Genomic DNA, 6,000 nt, shown 5'->3' with positions numbered 1-6,000 from the left:
GAGGGGAAGTAACTTGCCCAAGACTACACAGCTAGAGGGAGAAGGAGACGTGACCAGAATCCATGCCTCCAGATTCCTACCCCTTTTTTTGCCTGCCACTAAGGATGCAGATAGTTGGGGTCCATCACGTCTGGCACTGGGGCCAACCTGTAATTTTCCCCGCACCTGGTGCCGTTCCTCAACCCACAGCATCTCCAAGGCTCTCCCGCTGACTGTTCTCTTCCGCAAAGTGCTCCTCCCCCCAGGAGAGGTCCTGAGGAGGCCCAGATTCCTCACTCCCCTCCCTGTAGAGGTCCTTGCCTCCCACTTCTGAAAACACTCCTTTAGTGTCCTGAAGCCTCGGAGCACCCCATTCCCATCTCCTTTGGCTCCCAGCGGCCCAAACTGCAGGCTCCACTTCACTCAATTCAAGACATGTTTACTGAGCACCCACTATATAGGCAAAGCTCTGTCTAGGGGGTGAGAGAGAGGGACACAAAGATGAAACAAATACAAAGCTTGCACTCTCGGTGCTTACAATCTAGGATAGAGATGAAGCAGGTTGTAAGCTTCAAAGGAGAGTCAAAGTTCTATGGAGATTCAAATAAAAAGTAGAACCCGCTCCCTTAGGAAATCTTGGAAGGCTTCATGAAGGAAGTGTCATGGGTCTTAAAGGAGGGGTAGGATTTTAACTGGGAGTAATTGAAGGAGGAGAGTATTCCAGGCAGAAGGAGCAGGCCTGGCAAAAACATGGAGACAGGCAAGCTCACGGAATATCAGGGCACTGCAAGGAGAGAGGTACGTTGGCTGGACGGTGGAAGGGCTGGTAAGCCAGACTGAAAAGGCAGCACAGTAAAATGTTTGAGCAGGGAAAGGTAGGGCCACAGACGTGTCCATTTCCTGTCTTTTCATGAGTCAGTCGATAAGTATTTACTGAACCCACAGGTGCCAGAGAGAGGGGTTGAACTCAAGGCTGGGAATGTCCCTTGTTGTTCAGGTCTAGAGGGAGGAGAAAAAACACATAGGTCATCCAGGAGATAGTACCTGTGAACATACGACAGAGTGAGCTCAGGAAAGGGGAGGTCAGAGATGAAGTGAGGAGAGATCACATGACACTCATGCTTCCCAGGTGGGCTCTCAGAGCATCGGCCCAGGTCCCCGTGAGTGACCTGCATGTCCATTCTGTGGGAAGGAGGCAAAGGATGGAGTGGTAATTTGAGTGCCTGGAAATTCTCCCCTATAGATCCACGGTGTCCTAAGAAGCCGCCCAGCCTGATCTGCAGGGACACAGCACCTGGACCTCATAGCTGCTCACTCCAGCACGGGCGCCCAGCTCGCTGCCGGGTCCCGGGGTCCTGGGCTCTGGCCTAAGCGCAAAGAGCTGGGCTGGATTTCCCAGCTGAGGGTCCACAGAGCTCTCCCAGCAGTGCCTGGTCTCTGACTCTTGGGGGCGCCCCTGCTCTACATCCTTGGGCAATCCTCCCTAAGCAACCAGTCCTCAGCCCCGCCAGCCCCACTGAGCACTGGGGCAGCCTGACACTTCCTTCTCCAGGCTGGGCACCACTGGACACCGCTGGGCACAGGGATACAGGCCCTGTGGCCTCTTTCCCAGACATTCTCCTTTCCTCCAAAGTCCTCTCCCTGCATTCCTGACCCATCTAAAAACAAGAGCTTCCCCCTCATTCAACTCTCATGCCCCTATGTCCAAGGAAGGGCCAGACTCCCTCCCCGCCCCCCCCACCGGCTCCTTAGGGATGGAGAGAGGGCTTGTGAGAGTCCCCTCAGAGCCCTCAGAGGGCGCGATGGTCAGCCCTCGCCCACATACCTGAGGAGCCTACTGGAGAATGCTGTGTGAAAACTCTGTCTCTCGGATGGGCTAGCTTGGAAGGGTAGCCACGGATGGTCTAAATCAGCCCTGCCCTGGGTCAGGGGTCCCTGGATGATGAGGAACCCCCTGGGTGGGAAAGAGGAAGACTGCTTCATTTCAGGGCCCCTAGGCGGCCCTGACAGCCAGCAGCCACAAGGGGACAGTGTGGGCCACAGAGCTGAGAAGAGTCTCCTGCAGTCTCCGGACGGTTCTTCCTTCCAAACCCCAGGGGCTTTGTCCCACCCCCTCCTCCCCCCTCCCCCACCCCCCCCCGGGGGGACTTGCTGTCCTTGGGCTACGACTTTTCCATCCTTTTGACCTCCTACAATCTTGGCTGGGAGGGCCAGGCAAGAGGGCCAAGGCTCCCAAGAGAAAATCCCTCCCACTCCTAGGAGGTGATTAGGAAGAGATGGGCCAGCTGGCATCCTGGAAACACAAAACGCGGAGTCCGGAGCTGCATCCGCATGACAGAGCAGTGCACTTGGTGCTCTCTCTCAGCTTCTCCAAGCCCCAGCTTCAAATGAGGGGTTGGGCTAGGCTTGTAGACGCTCTCGAAGGTCCTCTACAGCTCTCGATTTTGAGTCTGAGTCAGCAGCTGCTGTCCTTGAGTGGCTTCTCCTGCAGGCCCTGACAGCTTGAGAGATTCAGGGTGGTAGGCAGGGGGTGGGTGCAGGAAATAGCAGTGGGCTCTCTGCTGTCCACAAACCAGGTCATTCCTCTGGGAATCACAGTCAGGAAGAAATTCAGTCCTAGGATTGGGAAGGGGCCCAGGAAGTGATGACCAGGGTCAGCTGGGCCCCAGAAAGGCTCCTCTAAGGGGCTCCATCTGATTGGTTTGTGTGCGACTGCGTGAATGGTAGCAGGGCTGGAGGCTGGCTGAAGAATGTCCCCTCCCATGCCCAGGCTGCCCCAAAGGCCTCAGGGCCAGATCAGGCTGCCGTGAAGTGGAGGCTAAGAAAAACCTAGACCCCCTCCCCTCAACCTTTTCACTCCAGCCTCCCCAACAGTCGCCTTCTCTTCTTCTCCCCGCATTACTCTGACTCCTGCTTCCAGCTCCCACACTCTCCCCCCAGGAAGCAGAGCCCACAGCCTCGATTCTAGGGGACGGTCCCTGCCTGGCCTTTTTATCTCTGGACTTGCTGCCCACCCCCATGCCTCTAGACCAGCTCTGTTCCCTGTGCCTCTTTGACCCAGGGCATTCTCTCCTGGCTCCTGTAATTTCACACCAGGCATGTGGACACACTCTGGCCCGCACCTCAGCTTCCCTGATGGGGCATCTGATCCAGCACCTGGGGCCTGACCCCACCCAGCTTAGGGCGTGTCCTGCTTCTTGTATCCCATTTCCTTTCTTTGATGGCCCCATTTCTCATTTTTTTGTCTCTTATTTGGTTCCCGTCCTTTGATCTCTCTCATCTGCTCTCCTATCCTGTTCTCAGAACTCTCCAAGTCTCAAGCCTCTTTGCCATGGGCCTCTGCTCCCCTGCCTGGTTCTTTGCCTCAGTGTACACCTTTCTCTTTCCATCTCTCTCTCCACCCTCACTTCCTCCTCTGCAGTGAGCACATTGAGAATCTGATCCATCCCTCCCTGGACTGAGGGTATAAATAGCAGAGGGAGGCTGGGCTAGGAGCCAAACTTGCTACCAGCCTCTCCCTTGCAGCCCTGGGCTTGGGCATCTGGGAAAGTGGTGGGGAGGGTCCTGGGCAGGGTCTCAGGAGCAGGGAGCTGAAGGGTTGGGATTGAAGGTCACCGTACAGAGTGACAGACACAGGCAGAGCAAGCTGGGGGTGCGGAGCTTCCCATGCAGGCCACATTCTCCCCACTAGCCCATCCGCCCCCACCTAAGATGGTAATGGGCTCCCTACTTCTGCTGCTAGAGGAGCTCTGGGTCAGAAGACTCCCCAGGGCCACTCGATGGCCCTGCCCCCTCCTCGGGGCGCAGATGCATGGGCCCAGGTGGCTGCCAGCAGACAGCAGCTGGGGACTGGAGTGGAAGTGGTGCCCTCAGGAAACAGGCTGCACTCTTACCCCAGCCAGCTCCCCGGCCTAATTAGAGACCAGAACGGGCATTGATCGTCCCTGAGCTCATTATGTCACAGCTGGGGAACAGCTGGCCAGTTTTTTCCAGGCCATTAGCTGCGCCATGAGGTGGAGAGAGGGAGGGGGCGCGGGAGCAGGATCAATACCCCGTCTGTCTGTGGGGGAAGTGGCCTCGCATCTGCCTCCTTTGGCACCCTAGGCTGGGCTTCTCTCTGGGGGTGCACGCGGGCTGAGCTCCTTGGAGTTCACATACAGAAGCTCAGCTCTTTTCAGCCTGGAGCCTGGAGGGGTGGACTCTGACTCAGGACTTCTGGGCTGCCCCTGACCAGGCCCGCAGGGACCCTCTGAGTCTTCTCTCTCGGGATTAGAAGGCAGGAAAGAGGTTCAGGTTACCCGTGTTGGTCTCAGAGCAGACCTTGAAAGTTCAGCTCCTCCCCACGCCCACAGCAAGATGACACCTAAGGCAGCTGTTTCTGCTGGCCCCAGGCCCACCTCTCTGTGCCCCTGGGCTCAGCCAGGTCTGGTTTCCCTTGGAGTGGGGAGATGGTAGGGGATGCTCTGACCCCTGGGGAATGACGGGTGGTGGAAGGAGGGAGGGAAGAGACGATCTCACTCTCTTTCTCCCTCTCCCTGGTCCAGGAAGCAGGTCAGCTGGGCAGGAGGAAAACTGTCCACACAGCCTGACCCCAGGAGGCCCACTGTCAGAGGGGAGTTCAGCCTTATTTCATGAACTGACTTTCTACTATGGAGTTATAACAGATCAAGGCTGGAGGAGACCCTCAAAATATCCAGAGCCACGCTCTCATTTTACAGCAGGAGAAAGCAAGCTCTATATGCCTTAAGCTCTAACCTGCCCAGCTGACTGTTGTCAAGGGCTTCCTTTAGTTCTCTCTGTTCCTCTCCTGTTTGCTACTATAGCCCCGAGGTCTCCCGGGCACATGTCCTCAGGTCGCTGGTGAAAGCTTCACTCACCGGTAGAATTGTGGGGACTGCTGGGCACCCCTTCCTCCTGCCTCCACTCCCATCACCCCTCAGCACCACCATGGGAAACAGCACCAATTGCTGGAAGTGCTGTTGGGTCCAGCTGCGGGGTTCCTGGGCCATTTCCCTACCCTGCTGATAGAGGCCAGGCTCTGCACAGTGCCTTCTACTCCCCAAAAGCCCCACTGTAGCCTCCGTTTCCAGACTCAGCAGTGAATAGAGCACAGGAGTCAGAAGGCCTAAATTCCAGACCCGAGTTCCTCCCACGCCCAGCTCCAGGTCTGAAGAGCTGGAAGACTGATACAACTAGAGGGACACAGAGGGCAGAAGGGCCCTTACCATTGATGCCCCACGTTACAGGTGAGGAACCTGTCCCAGTGAGGAGAACTGATTTGCTCAAGGATACCTAGCTGGTTAGGGGCACACCGAGACCAGGTTTGCCAGGTGGTCAGTGTTGGTTTCATTCCCTTACAGGGCCGTGGCTCTAAGTTCCAAAGGCCACTGATTAAGCTCTAGTGGATCACCCTTGACCCATCAGAAAGTCCCAACAGGCCCGACAAACCGATCCCCAACAAACCCAGAGTGCACTTCTTTCTCAGGGCTCTCAAAACACAGAGGGGACCAGGGGCTGATCAGAATGCACACTGCTCACACCACTGCTGCCAGAAGTAGCCCTTTCTGCCAAGAGCCTCGTCAGGTCCGGAGCAGCTGCTACCCAAGGGATTGCGCAGAGACCGGCTGTGCTCTGTTATGTCTGACGCTGATTTGTCTGTCTGGGTCCAAGAGGTTCTTAGGGCGGGGGGAGCCTAATGATAACCTGGCATTGCTGGGACTTCCTCCGGCGTGATTCACAGCAATGGAGTGAATTAGAAGAAATCAAGTATTGCTCCTTCTGCTGGTGTTGTGAGGAAAGAAATGTCTACGTGGACTCGAAGATGACACAGCAACTGGCCTAGGAATCAGAGAGAGCATGTAAATGAGTTGCTGGGGCCAGCTTCCTGAGGCCACTGGCAGGATAGCTTCATATTCATTTTCTTCTCTCTTGGCTCCAGAACAGGGAGGGACAGCCTTAAGTGGCAGGGGCTAAGATGCTGAACCCCTGTGGTTCTAGCCAGAACGTGTGAGGGAAGGGGGT

This window comes from Equus asinus, chromosome 16, assembly GCF_041296235.1.
Source record: "Equus asinus isolate D_3611 breed Donkey chromosome 16, EquAss-T2T_v2, whole genome shotgun sequence".
Classification (NCBI taxonomy): domain Eukaryota; kingdom Metazoa; phylum Chordata; class Mammalia; order Perissodactyla; family Equidae; genus Equus; species Equus asinus.
Note: the sequence above shows the minus strand (reverse complement) of the source record.